This window comes from Saimiri boliviensis, chromosome 11 (assembly GCF_048565385.1).
Source record: "Saimiri boliviensis isolate mSaiBol1 chromosome 11, mSaiBol1.pri, whole genome shotgun sequence".
Lineage (NCBI taxonomy): Eukaryota > Metazoa > Chordata > Mammalia > Primates > Cebidae > Saimiri > Saimiri boliviensis.
This window is the reverse complement of record NC_133459.1, coordinates 104327340-104342327: the sequence shown is the minus strand read 5'-3', so window position 1 is coordinate 104342327 and position 14988 is coordinate 104327340. Positions and strand designations below refer to the sequence as shown.

The window sequence follows — 14988 nt, the reverse complement described above, 5'->3', positions numbered from 1 at the left end:
ATGACAAACAAAACTCATATGGTCACTCATATGGTCAGTCAATAGACATTTTCACTGATTTTCATATAAATCTAACACAGGAAACATAATTAAGAGATGAGAGTGAAGTAAACATTACACATCATGATAAATATATAATGGGCACCATACCAAATGAATACTATAAAACCACCAAAAAATTTCTGCACTCTCAAAATGACTTTTAAGAGTATCATAAGGCCGGGTGCGGTGGCTCAAGCCTGTAATCCCAGCACTTTGGGAGGCCCAGGAGGGTGGATCGCGAGGTCAAGAGATTGAGACCATCCTGGTCAACATGGTGAAACCCCGTTTCTACTAAAAATACAAAACATTAGCTTGGTATGGTGGCGCGTGCCTGTAATCCCAGCTACTCAGGAGGCTGAGGCAGGAGAATTGCCTGAACCCGGGAGGCAGAGGTTGCGGTGAGCCGAGATCGCGCCATTGCACTCCAGCCTGGGTAACGAGTGAAACTCCGTCTCAAAAAAAAAAAAAAAAAAGATTATCATCAGTAGGTGGAGATTCTTAAATTGTAATTTTTAATCATAATACTGCCTTGCACCAGCTCTACAGCTACTGATTTTATGTCCTGATTTTTAAAAATTAGATTATGTTCTAATTACATGTGCTTATTACATGTATTTTTAAATGTTAATGTTTTGTTTCTCCTGGCCACATACACAGAGGATATTAAGTATTTCCCATGACAGTAAATGACACAAGCTTGGTAAAAATGGGACAAGGAGAAAATTCAGCCTTTCAATTTGACCTTGGTCATAATACTGGCTCCTGCGTTCTATGGTACTGAGGCTCAGCAGCTTGCCAGTACCAGTGTTCCAGCTTCCCATTCTTAAGCATTCTTAAAAAGACATGTAACAAAACTGACAATCCCATCCAAATTTCCCTGGTTTGAATTCAGGATCTTAATATGGAACAAGGGACAGACATGTAATTTGTAGGGTTTGTAAACATGTGGTTATGTGACACTATAAGTGAGAAAATGAGATTCTTTTTTTGCTACAACAAATATCATTTCATGTGTATTTCATGCCTTTCCCAGAGGTGCTTGAGACAATCAAATGAGGACTTGAATTAAACTGCCTTTCCCATGAAACATTTTTTGTCTATGTTCATATCTATGACAAAATTATTTAAAATATCATTTCGTCACATCATATTGTTTTTTTGAGAATCCCCAGGAGAAATGTATGTGTGATCTTATTACAAAGAACATAGAAAATACTTTTTCTATATACATAGGTTTTTAAAAATATAATATATGTTATCAATTGACTTATAAGATTTTTCCTTTTGATTGTCCACTAGCAAGCTTAGGGAAAAAAGTAGTGGTACATGAATATTATGGTGTGCATTCTAAGTCTTTTTCGTCACTTCACTTCATTTTTGCGCCTTTTTGGGGTGATAGCCCCCAAAAAGGTATGCTTGTAAGTGACCTAAAATCCTTTCTGGAATAATTACTAATCCTTTCTGTACAGAGTACAAAGCCTAAAAGGAGTGAACAAAAAAACCCTAAAACAAAACTATGAAAATAAAATCTTCATATACAATCAATAATATTAATTAAAATAGTCATAATAGCTGATATCAAATGTATAAAGCACACTTTTCTCCATACTTTCTTCACTGTACATATTTACATGCATATATATATATATATATATATATATATTAGAAAGGCTCAAAATTGCCTCATAGAGGCCTATGTGACACATAAAAATAGTACAAATATGGTTAAATCTCAAAGAGTTGCAATAACACAAATTTGAAAAGTGATTTGCTATAAGTTTTTGTCAGACTTTAAACAGAAAATTACTAGCCAGTCTTCGTGGCTCACACCTGTAATCCCAGAACTTTGGGAGGCCGAGGAGGGTGAATCACTTGAGGTCAAAAGTTCTAGACCAACCTGGTCAACATGGTGAAACTCTGTCTCTACTACAAATACAAAAATAAGCCAGGCAAGGTGGTGGATGCCTGTAATGCCAGCTACTCGGCAGGCTGAGGCAGGAGAATCACTTGAACCTGGGAGATGGAACTTGCAGAGAACCAAAATCATGCCACTGCACTACAGCCTGAGAAATAGAGCAAGACTCCATCTCAATAAATAAATAAATAAATAAATAAATAAATAAATAAATAAACGAATTAATTAAAGCAAATTCCTAAATCTCTAGCCACACTGGGCTCTTCAAACATGCTAGGATGCTACAACCCTTTGCTATTTGTTTCTTCTGCCTATAACATTCTTCCTCCTGTGAGACTAGCTTTCTTTCCTCTTTAAGACGCTGCTGAACGTCACCTTCTCTGCAAGGACTACACTGGCCACTCTCTTTTACACTGTAATTGTCCTCAGTGTATCACTCCAAATGCCTCATATCCTGTTCTACTTTTTCTTGTTTACATATATTTTTCTCTTTCGATTATAATAATTACTTATTATGTTTAATATTTCTCTCCTTTGTCCCCCAAGTAGAATGTGAGGTTCATGAGTTCAGTCTTTGTTTAGTTCATCATTGAATCTCAAACTCCTAGAACAATGCGTACAATACATTCAATAAATATTTGGTTGAATAAAGGAAAGATGTGCTTTTGGAACATTTGAATGAAAATGAAAATATAAGAGCTTTAGAGGACTGTTTTCATTCTCATCTAATTTAAAAGAACTGTTTAGCTGAAATTATTTTTATAAATAAATTCTATCAGAAATCTCACTATTGCCTCACATATTCACATCATTTTTTTTCTATTTCAACAACTATTTTGGTGTAAATCATCACCTCCCTGGCTTCATACAGTAGACTCCTGATTGCTCTCTCTGTTTCTAATAGTATCTCCCTAGTCCAATTCATGATGAACATTATTTCCAGGTAAATTTGTTTAAAAACGCCATATTATTCATGAGTGTTTCCCGCTCAGAACTCTAATTGCTCCATGTCATCTGCTGCATCAATTTCAGACTCTTCATTGGGAAATTCAAGAAGCAATGAACTTTAGGCTTATCGAATTTTCCAAAGATGTCCACCATTCTCTAACATGCCACCTTCTTTCAATGATGCTTCTGCTCCCCCATCTCTTGAAAATGGCTTGACCATTCTGCTTTCCCTGAATTTGCCCTGTGCAGTCTCCTTCTTGCTGAGATTGCTTCCATTATTTACCTAACAGACCCTAAAACGTCTAGCTCAGAACCTCACCTGCTTCAATGAAACACTCCTTGATCTTAGAAGGTCAATTGCTAGCCAGCTTAAAACATTTGTATTTCAGAGTTTTTAACCTTATACTTTGTGATACTGTTATAAATTCTCAAGTAAAATTTAAGTTTCTTTAATGTAGAAATTACAGATTATATTTTTTCTGGATTTATTTTCCAGAGTACTTGGTACAGTGTTGTAAGCCTAACAGACTGTCAAAAATGCTTGTTTACTAAATAAATAAATAAATACATGTCAGAACTCATGCTGACATATTCATAATGAAAAGTTCAAGACTATAATATAGAAAGTAGAGAATAGCTAATATTTGCAAACAGTTTTTGTTATTACCAAATAGCACATTTATTCTCCATATCAATCCTATGAGATACTCAGCATTAGTCCCATTATTTCCATTTTGTAGCTAAGAAAATACAGGCTCAGAAAGATTAAGCCAGTTATCTAAGCCTCTACAACTGTTTAGGAATATATCAAGGACTTCACCTTTGGACTCTGAAGACTTGCCAATACATTAGAATACATTTCACAACAGTGAACTTAAATACACAGAAAATGCAGGCAAATATATCGTGCATATATTATACGTATATATTGTTTAACTGAAAAGGTTTTAATCTGAAATGTTTTGAAAGTTCTGGACTTTGTGGAAATCTGATTGTAATAATTTACAAGGACATTTTGTAAAGATATATAAGCTAGTGCTGGTAACGTAAAGTCCAATAATCCCTGACTAATTGTAAAGAAACTCAACTGGAATAAAAAGTTCAAAAGCTTTTAAAACCTCATGACTGCATCTCATGGTAGTTTTCAGAGAACTAGTTTTTACCAGTTGAGTAATAGACTTCTTGGAGAGATTATGGCAGCTTATAGCTAATACATGTGTTCCAGAAATTGGACATCAGTGAGCATGGTTTTGATTTTTTTTATGTGTTAAAAATATTATTTCAAAGTCCTTGGCCTTTATTCTATCTAATCTTGCAGGGAATCAAACATATATCCCACTTAATTCCAATATATAGAAAGTTATATACAACTTTTAGAAATCATAGATCCTATTCTATCATCCAGAAACATGAAGGACAGATTTATTTTTGTCTTAGCTTTCATTTAAACTAATTCCAACCTCAAAGCAAGACTCAAAATGCAAAATCCGGAGCAAACCTTAGGCTAGTGATGTTCAAACTCTAATGTGCTTAAATAAGAACCACCTGGGGAGTTGCTAATTCAGTCAATGTGGGATAGAATGGACTTTTAAGCAAGCCCTGACTTTAGTCTAAGGTATAAGGACCTGCTTTTTAGCAAGCCCCTGACTTTATTCTGAGGTAGGATGTCTATGAAACCCATTTTAAGAATAACTGCCTTAGATTCATCAGATTCAACTTTCTCATTTTACAGATGAGGTAGTTAAGGCCCAGAGCAGTAAAATGATCTATGAAAATTGACACAGCAAAACAGTGTCTTAACAAGAGCTTAGTTTCTTACTTCCTAGTCTAGTGATATTTATATTATATCTCATTGGATTTTCTTAAAATTCATTTACGGTATCTCAACATATGAATTTTAAGCTAATCCTGCATTTAGATCAGTCTCAATTTTCTACTATTGACGTTTTAGGTTATACTTCTGAATGCTTTGGGTTGTGAGCATATGGTTCTCCTTGCCTATCAATCAATTCTTAATATAAGAATAATTGGGCCAGGTTCACGCCTGTCATCCCAGGACTTTGGGAGGTGAAGGCAGGAAGATTTCTGAGTCCAGGAGTTCAAGTCTCTAGTGAACTATGTCTGTGCCACTGCAGTCCAGCCTGGGCAACAGAGAAAGACCCTGTCCCTTAAAAAAATGATTGCCACATCTATACAGTAATATATATACCATGATATACGGTAACAGACAATCTACCTTTTTTTCATTATTGCCAACTCAGCTTTCAGGCTAGTTGGGGCAGACAGAGTCCAGGGCAGTGGCTGCGGTGATTTCCAGCATCTCATTTTACACAGATATTTAAAACACAGGTTTAAAAATGCAGAAGGCATTGGGAGTATGTGGGGAGAGCAGGTAAAAACACAAGAAAGATGATTCATTTTTTTTCTTCATTACTATCGTATCTCCTGAACTTCTGGTCATAAACAACTTAAAAACCTGATTAACCAAATTCACCAAAAAAGGTAAAAAGAAAACCTGAATTTCACTTTGTCTTAGAGAAGTACTTGATGACTGTAATCATCAATTTGTTGCTGTTTCCTTGTACAATATATAATGATTTCTTAAATTCTTGATTTTTCACATTATTTCCTATGTTATCTTCTTTTTATTGTTGACAAATACTTTTTCTGCAACTGGAATTGGAATAAAACAGTGATTTAGGATGGTAACAATGCAAACCATGGTAGAATGATTGAGGACTGGTTCTCTATGTCTAAGGTTTAATTGGTATCTATAATTACTAATTACACAACTTTTCATTATTCATGTGTGGCTTATGTCTGGTTAAATGTTTGAACCTTGGGTTTCTCAGTCACCAGTCTGCTCTGCATGCACGTTCTCATGCTCAATGCTTACTCAGGGAAATCCAGCTAATTTTAATACCAATCTAAGCATAAAATCTCATTAGGAAGGTATATCTCCTGCCAAAAAGAAGGAATATAATGTATTCCATAAGCAAATATAGAAGTTTAAAAATTATTTGCTGTTTTAGATTATTCTCTTCTCTTAAAACAGGTTGCTAAGAACTAAATTGGAGGTACTGGATGCTAATAGGTTGAGACATATGAAATCGTCATTTCTGTGGGTCAATAATGATAAATTATTGACATGTTAATATGTCTGAACTTAAATAATATAGGATACCTTCTTAGTCTTGAATTTTTTCCTAATGCCCTCAATTTTTGTTATTTTTGGTGTCACAGTGCTTGTAAATGTTCACTACAAAGGCCATCTGTATGGTGCTGTGAGCTGTGCAGTTGTATCAAGTGACATGGAAGTGACAAAATATGCTCTATTGTCTTGGGCTTCCTGACTTTGTTCCACCTGCTTTCTGAACACAACGTCTTTTGTTTCTTTGTCTGCTGGATGAACGCCTACTCATCTTTTGAAATATTGCTCACATATAATCTTATCTATCTAGGTTTTCTCAGAATCCCCAAGAAGAATTACACGTCTTTTCCCTTGGGGCTAACCTCCTCCCTGTGAGCCTCTATCTCAGTTCCTAGAGCAGTATTGCATTGTTTGTTTACAAGTTTATCTTCTTCTCCAACAGACAGTAAGTTATAGAAGGGACTGTGTTTTCTTCTTGTTCTTTCTAAGTCAGTCCCTAGCACATAGGAGTTAAATCCATGTCTGAGGAAGAGGAAATACAAAGGGAGAAAGGAAAAAGAAATAATTTCTAAAGATCACAGCAATCTATTGTACTGTCTTACTATTGTGTCATTTTCTATGGGACTTCAAAGTTTGGAGAACTGACAATCAAGTTTCTTCTTGACTTATTGAAGTAAGAAGAGAATTCATAATACTTCTGATTTCGTTCCTCTCCCTTACAAATCGAGGCAGGATTTGAGAGAATTAGTCATTTTCTGTAAGAGAGGGAGAATCCTTGGCAGCCCACTGGGAAGTAAAGGCCACTTGGCATGAATCCAGTTTACTCACTAGAAGCCAATATCCAGCTTATATCCACTGCTGCCATTCAGCATGGAAGCTAAAGGATGTCAGCAATAGAGCTGCTAAAAACTGCAGTGAAGATAATAAATGTAGAACAGTAAACCACAGACTAAACCCGAAACCAGGAAATCAAGAAAAACAGAAAGATAAATCTGGGTACAGTACACCCCAAACCAAATGGCACCCTGTGAGCTGTATTTTACTTCGGTGTTTGCTGCCTTTTTCTTTTTCTTTCTTTTTCCTCCTTTCTTTCTTCTCTCTCTCTCTCTCTCTCTCTCTCTCTCTCTCTCTCTCTCTCTCTCTCTATATATATATATATATATATATATATATATCCCTTTTCTTTTCTTTTTGAGAAAGGGTCCCAGTCTGTTTTCCAGGCTGGAGTGCAGTGGTGTGCTCTTGGATCACTGCATCCTCTACCTCCTATGTTCAAGTGATTCTCCTGCCTTAGCCTCCAGAATAGCTGAGACTGCAGGCACACATCACTACCCTTGACTAATTTTTGTGTTTTCAGTAAAGATAGGGTTTCACCATGTTGGCCAGGCTGGTCTCAAACTCCTGGACTCAAGTGATCTACCCACCTTGGCTTCCCAAAGTGCTGAGATCATGCACATGAGCTACTGCTCCTGGCCTGTGCTGCTATTTTTCTATCCTTGAAACATTTTTGACCCATATTTATATGACAGTACAAGAATTGCCTACAGAGGCTACTAAACCAGAGAGGCTGCACTTTATTTTCCTTTGGGTCAATGGCATGATACAGATCTTTGTGGATATCTGAGTGAACAAAAGGAGACTCTAGACTTGACCATTACAGCTACCTTTTCCCTTAAGCTATCTCTAATATTAAAAATGAACATTACAGTTATTCAGCCCTCTCTAACATGATTGTCAGAACTTACTTGAGAGCTTTGCAATTCCTCCAGCACCGAAGACAGTTTCCAGAAGGCCACAGGTGGGCCATCAACGTTCATTAAATTGAAGAGAACTGTTGGTATGGAATTGATGGAAAGTTCTCTAAATAAGGCAAAGGGTATTACTCAATCTTCTCCATGTATTTTCCTTCTCATTTTGAAAAGGCTGCTAATTTTGTTGTTGTAGAGAAATTCAAATTATGAAATTACATTTGGGGAAATCCACACAGCTGTTGATTTTTGAGGCTGAACTTTTTCAGCCAACACACTAGATTAATTGTGGAAACTACTCTTTTCAAAAAAATAAGTTGAGGATATTAGGCTGACAAATGAAGCTCCAAAAAAAAAAAAAATAATAATAATAAGCACATGGGAGCTGATTGAGTTTGTTCAGACCACACCATTGTCCAAACCTGCTGGTGGGATGCCTTTATTTTGAACAGCCTTAGGAGAAAGATAAACTGCTAGGTGTTCTTTCTGATTCTCAAAGAAAATGAAGTGAGTAATAGAAGCTCAGGGTGTTATGATTTCAAGAGATTCACCAGCCGGATAAAAACATCTCCTTTCGCATACTCAGAGCATAAAAATTAAGAAGTGATTTATCTTGATTTTTTATGGATGAGAAGGGGTAAACCAAAAAAAAAAAAAAAAAAAAAAAGAAAAAGAAAGAAAAAAGAAAAATTTCTGTTAAATATTTCTAGGGCCCTAGGATTGGAATAGAAAAGAGACATAAACTATTTGACCAAACTTAGTCATCTTTTAAGTTAGCATGCTTTCTCTTTAAAAATCAATATTTTGCTAACTTTAAAAAATATTATTTAACAAGCAGCTGATTTTATTATTTTCAAACTACTTTACACAGCACCATATACTAGAAGTACATGGGTGATAGAAGACATGTTTCCCTGCATTGGTCACTAACTGCCAATGTCTTACACTATTTGCTAATTTTTGTGCTCCAGTGTCATTAACTCAGTAAATATGTGTATTTTCTTGCATTAAACAATATGTCCTTTGGTCTGCTATTAACCTTGAGAGGAACTAAATGGGACTTTTGCTATATATATATCTATTTATGTTGAGCATGATTAGTTACTTGGATAGTTTGGGCTTGCGAATTTAAAGTTTCAAGAGAAGTATCTTGGTATTCCTACAAGAGCAGGAAAATGCCAGTATAGTCTAGTTTATAGAGCCCAGACCAATGCTTAGGGCTTGCTGGAGGTTTAAATCTCAAAATATTTAAGCATTAAAAAAGCTGTCAGGTAAGAAACTTCAGAACGTGTCAAAACTATACAGCTAATGGCTCTGTTGTAAAACATATCCTGAGCACAAAGTGAAGGCAAGAAAGAGCTGAAGGATGTTTCTGTTGGGACATAAGCAGCAGTTATAAACAGCATCTACCACATGGTATACAATTGGTCAAATAGAACTTGCCCCTTGTTATGAAATAAATGCTTTTGCCACACCCACCAAATTCATAAGTTGAAATCCTACCCCTTGATGTGATGGCATTAGGAGGTAGCGTCTTTGGGAGATAACTAAGTCATGAAAAAGATGGGGCCCTCGTGAGCAGGATAGTGCCCTTATAATAGGGACCCCAGAGAGCTCTGTAGCCTTCCTTCCACCATGTGAGAATACAAGAAGTTAGTCTATTGTCTGCAACCCAGTAGGGGGCTCTCACCAAAATCTGACCATCTTGGCCCTCTGATCTCAGATTTCCAGTCTCTAGAGCTGTGAGAAATAAATTTCTATTTTTTAAAAATTTATTTATTATACTTCAAGTTCTGGGGTAAATGTCCAGATTGTGCAGGTTTGTTAACATAAGTAGACACGTGCCATGGTGATGGTTTGCTGCATCCATCACCCTGTCATCTACATTAGGTATCTCCTAACGATATCCTTCCTCCAATTCCCCCCACCCACTGCTATCCCTCCCCTACCCCTTACCCCTAGGCCCCAGTGTGTGATATTCCCCTCCCTGTGGCCACGTGTTCTCATTGTTCAACACCCACTTATGAGTGAGAACATGTGGTGTTTGGTCTTCTGTTCTTGTGTCAGTTTGCTGAGAATCAAATTTCTATTGTTTAAAAGCTACTCAATCTATGGTCTTTGTTATAGCAGCCCAAAGTGCCTAATGCACCATGATTTGGATATTTTAGACATCTATGTATTAATTTAATATGGTGGGAGATAACTCCTATTACCAAGGAGGCCATAACTGAATCATGAGAATAAGCTAAAACTATTCACACCTGCACTGAAGATTTATCTTATACCTACTTTATGTCAAGCATTTTACAGTATTTCTAAAAAGACACATGTCTTTTTGGACCAGATATATTGCAAACATGCCATTACTACCACTTTGACATATTGAAGTTACCAGTATTGAAACAACCCTGCCAAATCTCTAAAGAAAAGATTTTTAGGCAGCTAAGAACCTAGAAAAATGAACATCAGTTAGAGACCTAACAAGATTACAAATAAATGGATATCTAAGTTGAAGAAGAATGAGGAATGCATAGAAACCAGCCAAAGAACTGAAAGATCAAACCGTTCTTTTCCAAAAGGAGAAAGAAAAAAAAAAAAAAGTAGAGTTGAAAGGTTAAATAAAAACCGAAAAAATAGTTCTTTCCAAAGAAAGTTAAATATATATACGGCTGGAGAAAGCAAAGAATGATAAGGAAAGGTAGGTATGCCCTAAATAATTTCCCTTGGTGCCAATGGAACATCTAAAGTCAATTTCTGATCAGTGTATATTATAGAAACAAATATGCAAAGGTATATTAAGGAAAACTGGTTTAATATATGCATGTTAGTTTGGGGAAGTATATCAGATCCACTCCAAGTGCTTTTTTTAGTGAAAAAGTCCTTCCCACCTGATTACTGCTGGAGGATAGAACAAGATCTGGAAGGGATGGGTTTTTTGGGTGGAAAAGTCTCTGATGGTTCTGATTTACCTCCTTGAGTTTAGATCTACATGTTTAGTTGGTGATTTACTGAGCTTCTGCAAAGGTGAGAGCACATGTTCCATAGGAAAGCTCACCTCTGAAAGACTCTCCCACTCCTGTAGTGGGAGGTGTTACCTAATTGGAGAGGTTCCATTTACATATCAAACGTATTTGGGACTGCTGTCTGCCTCATAGTCAAAGGAATCCTGGGAACAAGGGACGGTACAGGAAGAGAGGAAGGCAGGTTAGTTCCAAGATTCTGACAGATGAAAACAAGTATTTTTCCAGGTTGGGAGCCAAAATCACAAATACCTCAGTGATACCTAGCTCTTCCTCTGTCTCTGAAGAGAATGCTCTAATCTCTGCACAGATTTTTCTTTTTACTACAGAAGGACTTTAAATGATGAGATACAGCTGAGGATGAGAGTTCAGAAAGGCTTTCTTCGCTTGAGAGGAAAGGGTGAGAAAGAGGAAAGTCTGAGAACTGTCTGTATTTCAGGATCCAGGACAACGAGTTAATGAGAAGTAAGAAGGTCACTCGATATTGTTTCTTATATCCTATCGCCGAAGACTCCCGCAGAAAGAACTGGGCTGTAAGGGCTCGCCATGAAGGAGGATTAGTTGGTGAGTAACATCTCCAGATAATCAGTATGTTTTAAACCTGGAGGAGCACGGCCAGAGACAGGGGGAAGAGCCAGACTTGGCCACTAAGAACCCCTGTTAGGAGTTTCGGCCCTGCAGGTAACTCCTTGTTGCAATGTCAGCACTACAGGACAGAGGTAGGAAAGAGGAAAGCACAGAAATCCCAGATTCCTGAACTGAGATTCAGAGGAAGGACTCATTATGGCCTCTTAGGTATTAGAGGGAGGGCCTGGGGTGTTTGAAATCCCTGACCACTTCCTGGCTGCCCAGGGCCAAGGAGGGCCTGGTTATACGTTCAACTCAACAACCTTCTCCCCTATACATCCTTTTACCACACCACCTCCAGTGATCACAGAAAAATGACCTAATTACTCAGCCTTCTGCCTTAATTGTGGGACACATAGTGACTAAGTGTTCAGAATTGCCCATTTCTTTCCCTCCCCTTTGCCTTGACCAAACATGAGTCAGGCTTCTTTCCTGCAGGTCCCTGGACTGTAGCTTGCCGCCCGACCCCAAATCTGAGCAAGAACTAAAATGTGAAAACATTCACTGTTGTTAGCTTATCTTCCAAATTCTTGGGCCACAGAGAGCTATCTATTGTCCAACCGTGAGGGTCATACAGTGAGTTGTTTCCCTCCCCCATCTACTTGGCTTTCTTTATTGCTCCCCGTTTTATACAGAAAAAAAAAAAAAAAAAAAAAAAAAAAAGGCTGATTTCCGTTCAGTTTTGAGAGGATTGCGGGTTTCTGAGATCACAGCATTTCCCTGTTGCAATCGTCTTTTTTTCTAATGAAAGCATCCCTACCTTATCTAAGTTCACATTTGTTTTTGTTTGACGTTAATGTGTAGCTGAGAGTGATCCCAGGTGAGTCTGAGCCCACCTTGGTGGGGAATGAAGGCCTGGAGCACGAGGCATTGGTTTTTCTCTTAGGAAAGGCAAGGAATCCTGAAATGCATAGCTCTCCCTTGAACCTCAACTTTCTAAAGGTAAATCAATTTCTAAAGGAGGAGGTTCGAGTCTAGGGCTGTAGGGGCCTCTGGGCAAAGGAAGTGCTGGTTGAAAAACACCACTGTGATCACTTTGTGGCGAGGGGTGCGCTTGGGAACAGTTTGGGGAGGGGACAGAAGAGAGAGGCGTGGGATGGACGGGGGCAGAAGTGGGAGGTACCCGAGGAGTTACTGGAAGCTGCACTTCTGTGGAGGAACCGGGGGGATGGGAAGCAGAGGAAGGGGGTCCTGTTGCCTCAGCGTCCCGAGGTCTTGGAGCTGCAGCAGCTGTGGCCCGAGCAGCAGCAGCGGCAGCAACCGCAACAGCTAGCGGGACGGAGTTAGGACCGCTCGGAGCGCCCAGGTCTCGAGGTAGTGTAAGGTTTGCTATCCTTCCACTTGCTGGCAGTTGCAGAAGAAGATCTGCTTTTTAAGTGAAACGTACGTGCCACCCCTCCGAGGGCTGCGGCTTCCCGGGGCTCGCTTCTTGGCCGCTCCCCGTTCCGGCCCTCGCGCTCACTCTGTCATTGGCACTGGCCTCTAAGTTTGCCGGGCGCTCGCTGCCCGCTCGGAGCCGGGTCCCGGCCGGGCGCCGCGGGCGGGGGCGGGGAGCCCGGGAGCCGCAATCCAGAGGCGTCGTGGGCCATGTATATTTCATCAAACGGACTTGGGGTGCGTCGCGTCTCGCAGCCATCAGCGCTATGTGCAGTGACATTTCTGACTTGAGTGGAGGAATGCGCGAAGGAAGCCCTGGAGAAATGGGTCCTAGAGGATCTTCTTGGCGCCAATGCTAATTGTCCTGATTTATGCCCCTTCTGACTAAGCTCAACGTCTTCATCTGAAATAAAATGAAAGCGGTGCCGAGCGGCATAGAACCGCCTGGCCGCTGGTTCTGATCCCCGGGAACCAGGAACATCGTCCTGCGGCTTGGAAAAAACAAAAAAGAAAAAAAAAAAAAAAAAAAAAAGGAGCGAGAGAGAGCGAGAGAAAGAAATAGAAATAGAAAAAAGAAAAAAATATCCCTCAGTAAAAGTTTAAGGCGAGAAGTGTCAGAGGCAGCGGCGCGAGGAGGCGCGGAGGAGAGCCGGAGAGCCGGGGACTGGGCTGGCACGACCTCCGAAGGCTGCGATCTCATTATTAACATCACTATATTTTTGGAGGGAGAGGCACCTTTCTCATCCTCTCTTCCTCTCCGCCCACCCTTACTCCCTCCCCCTCATCTACCTGTCAAAGTCACTGATCTTTTGCATTTCGGAAGAGGACGTCAACGGGAAGGAATTCCCCCTCTGGGTGCGGGCTCCGAGAGGGGGCGACGCGCAGGAGGCTCCCGCCGGGGCCCAGGCGAAGGTAATTAAGCGGCGGGGAGTGGCGGGCCGGCGCGGGGTTCTCGGTCCTCGGGGTCCTCTCCCGCCGGCGGCCCGGCGCGATCCGGACTGCGGCGGCGGCGGCGGCGGCGGTTCGGGTCCTGACGCCCACCCCTCCCGCTCCGCCCGCTCCCGCGCCCGGGAGGAGGCTCCGCGGGAGCTGCCGCCGCCCGCCCGTGCGCCGCCCGCGGGCTCCGCTGCTGCGGCCGCCGCCCGAGGCGGACCAGGCTGGCTGGGCAGGGCCGCCGCCCCGCGCCGTCGGCTCGGCTCCCGCCCGGCGCAAGGGCAGACGAGCCACACGGTAAGTGCCCGCGGCGCGCCTCTCCTTCTGCGACCCGCGCCTCTCGCCAGTGCCCCTCTCCCCCGGGTTTCCCCCCCCCCCGCCCCCACCCTGCGATCCACCGGCGGGAGGGAAAGCTCCGGGTGGGCGAGGAACTTTGTAAAGCGCCCCGAGGAGGCAGCGCGCGGCGCCCTGCGCGCACACACAGCGGCACACGCTCACACCCACACGCGAGGCTTCCCGGGGGTGCGCCCCGGGCGGGTGCTGCGTCGCCTGTTGGGTCCCGAGCCCAGGCGCGGGGTCGGGGGGTCGGAGCCTCTATCCGAGGACTGAGGAGGCGCCCCGCGCTCGCTCGCTCGCGCGCTCTCTCTCTCTCTCTCTCTCTCTCTCTCTCGCACACCTGGCCACACACATCGCTCAGGATGGTTATCATTATTTTTTCCTTCTTTCGCCAATCATATTTGTTGGGGAAAAAGCAAAACAAAACAACAAAACACTTGCCCTGTTGCCGGCTCTGGGGATGTGGTGGCCACACCGGGAGCTTTTGAAGTCCCTTCTTTTAATCTCCTTTATTGATGCGAGATTAAAGCATTACTATCCCATGTTGTACAGCTGGGGAGAAAGGGAAATTGAAAGAGGGAGACTTGGGGTAGAGATGCTGTTTGGAATATTTTCTCAGATTCTTTACTGGCATCATATTAATCGGTTGATGGATTCGGCTAGAGACATTGAATTGCTCTCCTGTATGGATCTGGATATCCATATATAATACAAACAATACTGAATGTTATTGGGCCTAAAATAACCAATTAAGTGATTCATACAAGGGAAAACTTAGATATAAAAAGAAACTGCGCCCTCTACTGTTTATTTTAGTAACTTCACCCGGGGACTTTTTTTTTTTTTTTTTTTTCTTCCTTCAGAAATCCACTTCAAGTAGGCTGTCGTCTT

The 14988-nt window shown here is 41.0% G+C and overlaps 1 protein-coding gene across 6 annotated transcripts in view; it reads left to right on the top strand.

The window, feature by feature from the left end:
• The first annotated feature begins 12618 nt into the window (after positions 1–12618).
• The window catches only part of NTNG1 (netrin G1), a 357837-nt gene continuing 355467 nt past the window's right edge, over positions 12619–14988 (top strand). For 2 of the 6 annotated variants that reach the window (XM_010343970.3, XM_003933378.4), the window contains exon 1: positions 12621–13740. The gene's annotated coding sequence lies outside the window, so the exon portion shown is untranslated. Of the gene's footprint in view, positions 13741–13968; positions 14059–14988 lie in introns of those variants that run through there. The other 4 variants (XM_039460945.2, XM_003933377.4, XM_010343971.3 and 1 more) reach the window with 4 other exon arrangements.